The following is a 12,163-nucleotide window of genomic DNA, read 5'->3' on the forward strand; positions in this document are numbered from 1 at the left end:
GAGCCTTCCTATGTCTAATGCTTAACTACACCTTAGGTACTGTAGAGAAAACCGCCTTTTCTGTATACAGCCTACAGAGCAGTCAGAAAGCTTTAGATTTGGATAGTAATCAGTAGTGATCAGAGGCTTACAGGTGCACTGCGTCAAGAACAGAGGTACTAGAATTTTCTCCCACTTCCTAGGAGCCTATAGAGCACTTTCTTCAGCTCTTTTCATTCACATGAATGGACCTCAGGCTCTTTCTTTTCAGTGTGTTTTTCTTTATTTAATGGCAGTGGTTCTGAATCTTAATGAGACATTAAAGTATCTCCACATCTTACCAACCACAAATTTTGTGACAATGAATTCACTTTTCGAAAGGTTGATATAAATTTTCAGTGGTTAATTTATGTAATGAGCAATATGTCAGGAACAAAGCAAGAAGCAAGAACTTCAGTTCTGGCATCAGGATGTCACTCCACTAATACTAACCTAGTTCATTAAATCAGTACTATTCCAAAATGGACAGCTCAGCAGGTTTAGCTCAGGCTGGGGAGAAGGATCCAGATAGCAGGAGACATTGACAAGTAAGAGTTTGCCTGAGTCAGTGAGAGGAAGAAGTGAGGAGTCCTCTGAACGTGGAAGTGAGAGAGTGTAGCATCTGGGGAGACCCGAGTGAGATTAGGACACTGGGGGAGATTCTGATGACAGCTGAGGCCAGAGAAGCAGAGTATTGAGTATTAAGTGCCCTGAATATTACTTTAAAGAGTTTGATGTTGATCTTAAGGCAACGAGGAACTACTCTAGGATTTTAAGCAGATGAGTGTCATTATGAGATTGGACTTGTGTTTAGAAAGATTGCTCTGATGACCTCATAAGGTTGTTTTGACAGAAGAGGACCTGCAGGCATGGAGACCAGGTAAAAATCTGTGCAGGTGACACCCTAACCAGAGTTCCTCAACCTTAATACCATTGACATTTGGGCCAGATAGTTCTTTGCTGCCTTACTCTAGACAGGTAGGTGAAGTTGGGGAAAACAGGACATATTTGAGAGATGCGAAGGAAACAGAATATAAAGAGACATTATAACTCAGAATATGGGGGTAAATGAGGGAGAAAGAGGAGTAAAGGAACACCGAGGTGAAGGGAAGAACAGAACAAAGCCAGATGGCTCTTATCTACTGAGTCCTCATTTATAACGGTGACCTCTATGTGCCAAGTTATCCAGTAGCCCAGAGGCAGACAGCATTTGATAGTGTTAGATGAATACAAAGCAGCGTGGCTGACTATTTTATTTTCATCCAATGGTGAGTGAATAAGACTGCTGCCAGGGCCAGCATGTACAACTGAGCAGGTTGTGGGCCTGGCACATAGAGGCAAATGGGTTCTGAAATCCAGTTGCCACTTGACTCATTAAACCAGTGCCCTGGTGCAGGTCTATGTCTACCAGAGGAAGGAAGCCTTTTGTTAATTTGCTCAAAGGTGACTTGTCAGTGACACTTGGTTATGTTTTACTTAATAAAGACAAACTTCTTCTTAGGTAGAAGGACCATAGTTAGACTTTTCTGTTCAAAAAGAAATGAAGAAATTTTGGCTACCTAACTTGTATCTGCTCTGATTTCTGTGACATTATAGCATAGTGATTGCTGTACTTTTTTTAAGAAAATTAATTAATTTATTTATTTATTTATTTTTGGCTGTGTTGGGTCTTCGTTTCTGTGCGAGGGCTCTCTCTAGTTGCGGCAAGTGGGTACCACTCTTCATCGCGGTGCGCGGGCCTCTCACTATCGCGACCTTTTTCTTGTTGCGGAGCATAGGCTCCAGACGCGCAGGCTCAGTAGTTGTGGCTCACGGGCCTGGTTGCTCCGCGGCATGTGGGATCTTCCCAGACCAGGGCTCGAACCCGTGTCCCCTGCATTGGCAGGCAGATTCTCAACCACTGCGCCACCAGGGAAGCCCGACTGCTGTACTTTGTAACGGAGGCATCCACTGGGGTGCGGACTTCTGATTACTTACTCTCATATCCATTCCTCTTCTCCTCCCTTAGTAAAGGGGAGAAAAAAAATTTCAGGGCAGTAAATTGCTCTGCCAAAGAACTACATCTCCTAGTCTCAGTTGCTGCAGGGTGTGGTCACGTGACTAAGATTTAGCCGGTGAGAAGCAAGTGAGACTATGGAACTTTAAAGAGGGAATGAACACACCCTCTTTGATCCCTTTTATCTTCTTACTACCTGGAATGCAGATGAAACGGCAAGAGCTAGTGCAGACGTTTTGTTCTTTAGATTTGTGGCCCTATGCTAAGAGGGTCAAAGAGTAAGATGGAAGAAGCCTATATCCCTGACACCATGGAGCCATCATACCAGTTCTGTACTGTAACTCTGGGCTTTATTACGTAAGAAAGAAAAGTAACCCTCTATTTTGTATACTAAGCCACTATTATTTTGAGTTTTGTGTCACATGCAAGTAAACCTAATTCTGATTTTTAAACTCTTTGACAGCCACAGCTGTCAATAAATTGGGCTTTCATCAGAAATTAGAATAAAGTCACTGGGAATATTTGTTTTAGTCATCTGATTGATTCGTGTCCCATAAAATTCTGAGATTCTTAAGGGAGAAAAGGTATCAAAATCTCTGTTGAGTAGAGTACTCTGTCATATTTTATATGTTAATATATAGAGGGTATTAATAAAATGACACTTAGATTCAGAGCAGTTGAATAATGATAATAATTCTTGGCTTGCTTTAGACAATCTGGCAATTTCCAGGGATTTTTCTGGTCTTTGATAAAAATGCAGTCTCTCAAGATGAGCCATCTCCAGGAATTTCTATCCAAGGAATAGCAATTTATAATAGATATTCTTACTTATATTGCAGACAAATGCTCAACAGTTTAATAAGAGAATGTGGAGAGCAAATGAGTCCCTCAGTCAAATCTAGAAAACAATTCTTGGAATTTAAGGCTTGAAAAATCAATTACCAAGAAAAAATATAAGCACAAGTTCTGATGTTTTCTTACAGAATTTATTTCAGTTTTATTGTAATAGGGTTATTTAGTGATTAGTATCTAATACCCTTTTTCCTTTATATTTTCATTAGGGTCCCGAGTGTTTGTGTCCCACTTCTAGAGACATGGAATTAGTTGAGGCATTGCCCACACAGGGGTGTGAGAAGGTTGGGTGTTTCAGGGATCAGGTAGGACAGGGAAGGACAGAGTAGTCAGAGTGAGAATCTGAATTCAAAAAAGAAGTAATGATAATGGCTTGAGAGATGGTGTGAAGTATTGGATCCAAGGGAGTGAACAAAGGGAAGCTGAACCACAAGCCTGGACACCAAGGGACTCAGTGGTGATGCAAAGTTCTTAGTGATTTGGAAAGAAGTTTACTGAACCATGAAGGTATGGGCCAACTTCAATGTGATTTTGGTTTGTGACCTTGAAGCAGGTCTATACAGTCTATAGAAAGGGAACACCGTTACGCCCAGGGATATTTTCCACTGTAAGCCTGGTTGTCCCCAGTGGATTTTCCATGCTATAGTATTTCCTAATGTCTATCTAAGAAACTCACTGAATCTTGGGTCATAGAATATCACAACCACTCCTGTGCATGTCTTCCTATCAGTTTATGAGAGATGAGCTCTTACGCACCCTGACTTTAATTTTAATTATCTTAAACTCTCCCTATTGCTGAGAAGTACTGTGCAAATAACAGATGTCCAAAAATGTCTGGGGTGAAAGCATAAATGTATGAATGTGAAACTATATGAGTGAACAAATGAATGAATGAATGAAGAAAAGCTATGGCTCTGTAGTCTCTCTCTTCTAGGGAACTAATTATAATGCTTATATTAAATTGGAAATTATAGAGTAACCAACAAACATGCCTCACATTAACAAGCAAAAATGAATATAGAACCCCCAGATGTATCAGCATTTGTGTAATGGTGGTAGGACTACTATTTCTACCACAATGACTAGTTCATACTATATCTTAACCTATTGAAAATTGATTCTAGAAGTAAATTGTCCCATCTCTGAATATCTCATCATAATATTAGGCTTATTTAGCTTATATTAGGCTTATTTAACATTTTACCAAAAAAATCATGATATTATTACTAAAAATATCTCTATTGTTCCATTTTTTCCAGATAATCTTTGTGTATCATACTTTACAAGTTAATTATCCATCATTCTAAGTGTGGCAAAATTACAGTGGGAAGGCTTCACATTAGTTCCTAGAATGTAGTGCCTGAGAGCAGGATTGTTAAAAATAATGTAGCTTAGGACCAGTCTTAAGAAGACTGAGACCAGTCTCAACAAGAGTTGAGGTGAATTGGGCTTAATCGCTCTCTCTTTTCTTTGTCTCTTATTTTTAGCTAAATTTATATGGTATTAATAGTAGCCTAAATTTTAAAAAAATAGCTTTTCAACTCACCCTAATAAAACATACCCTCTTCATTCACCAGTTTTATTACTACTTTCAGATGGATAGTTTCTCCTTTTACAGATTTCTTAAATGCTTCCCAAATGGTGTCATTCTGTCTTGATCTGTAGGACAAAGCCTCTTTATAATTAATCAGTGAAGAATCCAGAGAAGGAAGACTAAAAAACAATATAATAAAATCAGAGTCTCAAAAATACTGAAGTTTCCTATCTTGTGTACATGGATTTAACACATTCTTCACACAAAGTACTTTCTGACCCCACAGTCTTCAGATTCCTCATCACCTGTGTTCATCAGTTTGTGCTAATTGTTGGCTCTCGGAACCATCCTCCTAGGCAAAGGCCTAGAACATTCCGATGATTGCCATAGTCACACTTTATGATTTTTTTTTTAACCTTGGTGTGTTAGTGTATTAGGCAGTGAATTTCACTATGATAATGGAAAGGCCAGTTCAATCGACCACATCAAAATAGAGAGTGAACAATACGACCTAAACTAAATCCTGAGTGTGAGTGATTACATGTGTGCATGCTCGCATGCCTGTACATTCTGCTCCTGTCTTACTGTAAAATGTATTTCTCCCCTCTTCCATTGCTAGATCCCAACATTCAATGAAGACACTTCACTCATTGTATTGTAAAGGACATCAAAAGAGCAGTGCCACAAAAACATTTGTGAAGCAAATAAGGATTTTAAGTGTTCTGTCCATCTTAGTTATGTATTGATTTCATACATGTATGTAATGTTAGAAATTTTGATAGTTTATTAAAAGAGAGTGTTTTGAATAGCTTTTGAATTTACCAATGCTTATCAGATAATCCCTCCCCCCACCTTTCTTACCCTTTTTATTCCTTAAAACTCCTTTGATCTGAATGTGATTTTTGCCTAGGGCTTGTTAAAATTTATTTTCCGCCTTGTGTGCATTCTTTATTAAATTACTGAAGATTTCACTCTAGATTAAAAGTAATCAGTATATTGGTATATCAGTTAGTGTCTTGATTCTTAAATCTGCAGCATAAATATAAAACAAATGAATAAAATTTGTGCCTTGTTTTGCTTAAGTTTTCTTTTGTAAAATTGAGGGTGGGGTTTTTTTCTTTTTTTTTGGTTGTTGTTTAAAGAAGTTTCCTAATTTTATTCATCAAGAAGTTGTTTAATTCTTATGACTAGTAAAACACTCTGTTAATGTTATGAGATAACTTACAAGGGCATTTTTCTTTGTCCTCATGGGCAAGAAGTGTGAATCAATGAGTAGATTCATACATAACTAATTCAAAAGTGTGAGGGGTAAAGGCAAGGACAAATGGAGGAGAGAAGGGGGACAAAGGGAAAGAGACAAAGATGAACAAGTGTGGATTGTGCTGTGGAGGAGTGCATGGCATCATTGCCATACTGCCTGTGAAACCCCCAATTTGATTTCCAAATGGAACCACTGGTATTAGCCCATGGGAATATGTGTAATACCCATGACTCAATCAATAATAATAACCCCCGAGAAGCAAGAAGAACTACAATCCTGCAGCCTGTGGAACAAAAACCACATTCACTGAGAGATAGACAAGATGAAAAGGCAGAGGGCTATGTACCAGATGAAGGAACAAGATAAAACCCCAGAATAACAACTAAATGAAGTGGAGATAGGCAACCTTCCAGAAAAAGAATTCAGAATAATGATAGTGCAGATGATCCAGGACCTCGGAAAAAGAATGGAGGCAAAGATCAAGAAGATGCAAAAAATGTTTAACAAAGACCTAGAAGAATTAAAGAACAAACAAACAGAGATGAGCAATACAATAACTGAAATGAAAACTACATTAGAAGGAATCAATAGCAGAATAACTGAGGCAGAAGAATGGATAAGTGACCTGGAAGACAGAATGGTGGAATTCAGTGCTACAGAACAGAATAAAGATAAAAGAATGAAAAGAAATGAAGACAGCCTAAGAGACCTCTGGAACAACATTAAATGCAACAACATTCTGATTATAGGGGTCCCAGAAGGAGAAGAGAGAGAGAAAGGACCCGAGAAAATATTTGAAGAGATTATAGTCGAAAACTTCCCTAACATGGGAAAGGAAATAGCCACCCAAGTCCAGGAAGTGCAGAGAGTCCCATACAGGATAAACCCAAGGAGAAACATGCCAAGACACATAGTAATCAAATTGGCAAAAATTAAAGACAAAGAAAAATTATTGAAAGCAACAAGGGAAAAATGACAAATAACATACAAGGGAACTCCCATAAGATTAACAGCTGATTTCTCAGCAGAAACTCTACAAGCCAGAAGAGAGTGGCATGATATACTTAAAGTAATGAAAGGGAAGAACCTACAACCAAGATTACTCTACCTGGCAAGGATCTCATTCACATTCGATGGAGAAATCAAAAGCTTTACAGACAAGCAAAAGCTAAGAGAATTCAGCACCACCAAACCGGCTCTACAACAAATGCTAAAGGAACTTCTCTAAGTGGGAAACCAAGAGAAGAAAAGGACCTACAAAAAAAAACCCAAAACAATTAAGAAAATGGTAATAGGAACATACATATCAATAATTACCTTAAACGTGAATGGATTAAATGCTCCAACCAAAAGACACAGGCTTGCTGAATGGATTCAAAAACAAGACCCATATATATGCTGTCTACAAGAGACCCACTTCAGACCTAGGGACACATACAGACTGAAAGGGAGGGGATGGAAAAAGATATTCCATGCAAATGGAAATCAAAAGAAAACTGGAGTAGCAATACTCATATCAGATAAAATAGACTTTAAAATAAAGAATGTTACAAGAGACAAAGAAGGACACTACATAAAGATCAAGTGATCAATCCAAGAAGAAGATATAACAATTATAAATATATATGCAGCCAACATAGGAGCACCTCAATACATAAGGCACCTGCTAACAGCTCTAAAAGAGGAAATCAACAGTAGCACAATAATAGTGGGGGACTTTAACACCTCACTTACACCAATGGACAGATCATCCAAACAGAAAATTAATAAGGAAACACAAGCTTTAAATGACACAATAGACCAGATAGATTTAATTGATATTTATAGGACATTCCATCCAAAAACAGCAGATTACACTTTCTTCTCAAGTGCGCACGGAACATTCTCCAGGATGGATCACATTTTGGGTCACAAATGAAGCCTCAGTAAATTTAAGAAAATTGAAATCATATCAAGCATCTTTTCTGACCACAACACTGTGTGATTAGAAATCAATTACAGGGAAAAAAACCGTAAAAAACACAAAAACATGGAGGCTAAACAGTACATTACTAAATAACAAAGAGATCACTGAAGAAATCAAAGAGGAAATCAAAAAATACCTAGAGACAAATGACAATCAAAACACGACGATCCAAACCTATTGGATGCAGCAAAAGCAGTTCTAAGAGGGAAGTTTATAGCTATACAAGCCTACCTCAAGAAACAAGAAAAATCTCAAATAAACAATCTAACCTTACACCTAAAGAAACTAGAGAAAGAAGAACAAACAAAACCCAAATTTAGCAGAAGGAAAGAAATCATGAAGATCAGAGCAGAAATAAATGAAATAGAAACAAAGAAAACAATAGCACAGATCAGTGCTAATAAAACTAAAAGCTGGTTCTTTGACAAGAAAAAACGAAGTTGATAAACCATTAGCCAGACTCATCAAGAAAAAGAGGGAGAGGACTCAAATCAATAAAATTAGAAATGAAAAGGGAGAAGTTACAACAGACACCACAGAAATACAAAGCATCGTAAGAGACTACTACAAGCAACTCTATGCCAATAAAATGGACAACCTGGAAGAAATGGACAAATTCTTAGAAAGGTATAACCTTCCAAGACTGAACCAGGAAGAAATAGAAAATATGAACAGATCAATCACAAATAATGAAATAGAAACTGTGATTAAAAATCTTCCAACAAACAAAAGTCCAGGACCAGATGGCTTCACAGGTGAATTCTATCAAACATTTAGAGAAGCGCTAACACCCATCCTTCTCAAGCGCTTCCAAAAAATTGCAGAGGAAGGAACACTCCCAAACTCATTCTATGAGGCCACCATCACCCTGATACCAAAACCAGACAGAGATGTCACGAAAAAAGAGAAAACTACAGGCCAATATCCCTGATGAATATAGATGCAAAAATCCTCAGCAAAATACTAGCAAACAGAATCCAACAACACATTAAAAGGATCATACACCATGATCAAGTGGGATTTATCCCAGGGATGCAAGGATTCTTCAATATATGCAAATCAATCGATGTGACACACCATAGTAACAAATTGAAGAATAAAAACCATATGGTCATCTCAATAGATGCAGAAAAAGCTTTTGACAAAATTCAACACCCATTTATGATAAAAACTCTCCAGAAAGTGGGCATAGAGGAACCTACCTCAACATAATAAAGATCGTATATGACAAACCCACAGCAAACATCATTCTCAATGATGAAAAACAGAAGCATTTCCTCTAAGATCAGGAACAAGACAAGTTATGTCCACTCTCACCACTATTATTCAACATAGTTTTGGAAGTCCTAGCCATGGCAATCAGAGAAGAAAAAGAAATAAAAGGAATACAAATTGGAAAAGAAGAAGTAAAGCTGTCACTGTTTGTAGATGACATGATAGTATACATAGAGAATCCTAAAGATGCCACCAGAAAACTACTAGAGCTAATCAATGAATTTGGTAAAGTTGCAGGATATAAAATTAATGCACAGAAATCTCTTGCATTCTTATACACTAATGATGAAAAATCTGAAAGAGAAATTAAGGAAACACTCCCATTTACTATTGCAACAAAAAGAATAAAATACCTAGGAGTAAACCTACCTAGGGAGACAAAAGACCTGCATGCAGAAAACTATAAGACACTGATGAAAGAAATTAAAGATGATACAAACAGATGGAGAGATATACCATGTTCTTGGATTGGAAGAATCAACATTGTGAAAATGACTATACTACACAAAGCAATCTACAGATTCAATGCAATCCCTATCAAACTACCAATGGTATTTTTCACAGAACTAGAACAAAAAATTTCACAATGTGTGTCGAAACACAAAAGACCTCGAATAGCCAAAGCACTCTTGAGAAAGAAAAACGGAGCTGGAGGAATCAGGCTCCCTGACTTCAGACTACACTACAAAGCTACAGTAATCAAGAAAATATGGTACTGGCACAAAAACAGAAACATAGATCAATGGAACCAGATAGAAAGCCCAGAGATAAACCCACACACCTATGGTCAACTAATCTATGACAAAGGAGGCAAGGATATACAATGGAGAAAAGACAGTCTCTTCAATAAGTGGTGCCGGGAAAACTGGACAGCTGCACGTAAAAGAATGAAATTAGAACACTCCCTAACACCATACACAAAAATAAACTCAAAATGGATTCGAGACCTAAATGTAAGACTGGACACTATAAAACTCTTAGAGGAAAACATAGGAAGAACACTCTTTGACATAAATCACAGCAAGATCTTTTTTGATCCACCTCCTAGAGTAATGGAAATAAAAACAAAAATAAACAAATTGGACCTAATGAAACTTCAAAGCTTTTGCACAGCAAAGGAAACCATAAACAAGACGAAAAGACAACCCTCAGAATGGGCGAAAATATTTGCAAACAAATCAACAGACAAAGGATTAATCTCCAAAATATATAAACAGCTCATGCAGCTCAATATTAAAAAAACAAACAACCCAATTCAAAAATGGGCAGAAGACCTAAATAGACATTTCTCCAAAGAAGACATACAGATGGCCAAGAAGCACATGAAAAGCTGCTCAACATCACTAATTATTAGAGAAATGCAAATCAAAACTACAATGAGGTATCACCTCACACTAGTTAGGATGGGCCTCATCAGAAAATCTACAAACAACAAATGCTGGAGAGGGTGTGGAGAAAAGGGAACCCTCTTGCACTGTTGGTGGGAATGTAAATTGATACAGCCACTACGGAGAACAGTATGGAAGTTCCTTAAAAAACTAAAAATAGAATTACCATATGATCCAGCAATCCCACTACTGGGCATATACCCAGAGAAAACCATATTTCAAAAAGACACACGCACCCCAATGTTCATTGCAGCTCTATTTACAATAGCCAGATCATGGAAGCAACCTAAGTGCCCATTGACGGACGAATGGATAAAGAAGATGTGGTACATATATACAATGGCATATTACTCAGCTATAAAAAGGAACGAAATTGGGTCATTTGTTGAGACGTGGATGGATCTAGAGACTGTCATACAGAGTGAAGTAATTCAGAAAGAGAAAAACAAATATCATATATTAACGTATATATGCGGAACTTAGAAAAATGGTACAGATAAACCGGTTTGCAGGGCAGAAATAGAGACACAGATGTAGAGAACAAACTTGTGGACACCAAGGGGGGAAAGCGGCGGGGGGTGGTGGTGGTGTGATGAATTGGGAGATTGGGATTGACATGTATACACTGATGTGTATAAAATGGATGACTAATAAGAACCTGCTGTATAAAAAAAAATTTTGTTTTGCCAATAAAAAAATAATAATAATAACTTCCGTTTTCTGAGCACTCATTGTGTCCCAGGCATTATCTCATTTCACTCTTACTAGCCAGTCTAAGACATAGGTGCTATTAACCCTGTTTTATTGAGGAAAATGAGCCCGAAGAGATAGATCAATCTGTCTGTGAGTGATCATACAGCCAACAAGTGGAGAAACATGGATAAAACCACTGCCAGTTTGATGCGGGAACCCGTATTTTGTGCTATTTCCCTCCCATCCTAGCAGTGGCAAGCAGGTAGAAAGACTTTTTGCATTTGAGATGGGAAACAGGCTGAATAGGGATGAATGCTCTTAAATCCCATCCTAACAGTGTGATACAAGTGCAGAGGGTTCTTGTGTCCAGAGCAAGAGGATATCATAGCATAACATACAATACGGTTTTATCATATACTTCCTCTCATAAACCTGCATAGCTTATGCTGGTTAAGAAAATGTTTTGTAACATTCTTAGCTATATGATACATTGTTATTTTCTTTGTTCTCATCTAAGTATAGAATTTGGAAGCAGGGTGACTGGTATTAACAAACCAGATTGACAAATTACCTGAAATCTTTAAATTTCCTCTCTTTGGGAGTGAAATGGGGGAAAATAACCAACTGAAAGGTCCTACTGAGAACTAAATCAGATTATATAGGCAGTTTATGAGGTCATATTTAAAGCATCTGTGCCAATAAAATACCAAAGGTAGCCAATAGTAGGTACCTGATCTACTCAAGCTATGAAAACTGTTATTAATAATTGGTCTTATTCCTACTCATATCTGTGGTTCCTGAATTCATGTCTTAGCTCTTATTTTTAGTGATATTGAATGAAATTAGGAGACTTTAAATTTAGAAATCTTCAGCACTGCACAGAAAGACAACTTATTTTCTGGCTCATTTATTGAACGAAGCTCCCTAAATTCAGGCCAAAACAGCTCTGGCTGTGCTTACAGTCATATCACATTAAACACAGATCGCATTTGCAAATTATCATTACTCTTAGACTCCACATTCCTTTTATTCCCCTGCCTGGAAAGAATTCAAACCATTTCGTCCATATTCATTCATTTACATTTTCGAAGGCCAAGTTTCTTTTAATGTAGACAGTTCTAATTTCTTTGGGTTATATTTCTGGTGTCCCTGGTGTTTGGTCCTCCTCCCAAGCTAGGAT

This window comes from Balaenoptera acutorostrata, chromosome 18 (genome assembly GCF_949987535.1).
Source record: "Balaenoptera acutorostrata chromosome 18, mBalAcu1.1, whole genome shotgun sequence".
Taxonomy (NCBI): domain Eukaryota; kingdom Metazoa; phylum Chordata; class Mammalia; order Artiodactyla; family Balaenopteridae; genus Balaenoptera; species Balaenoptera acutorostrata.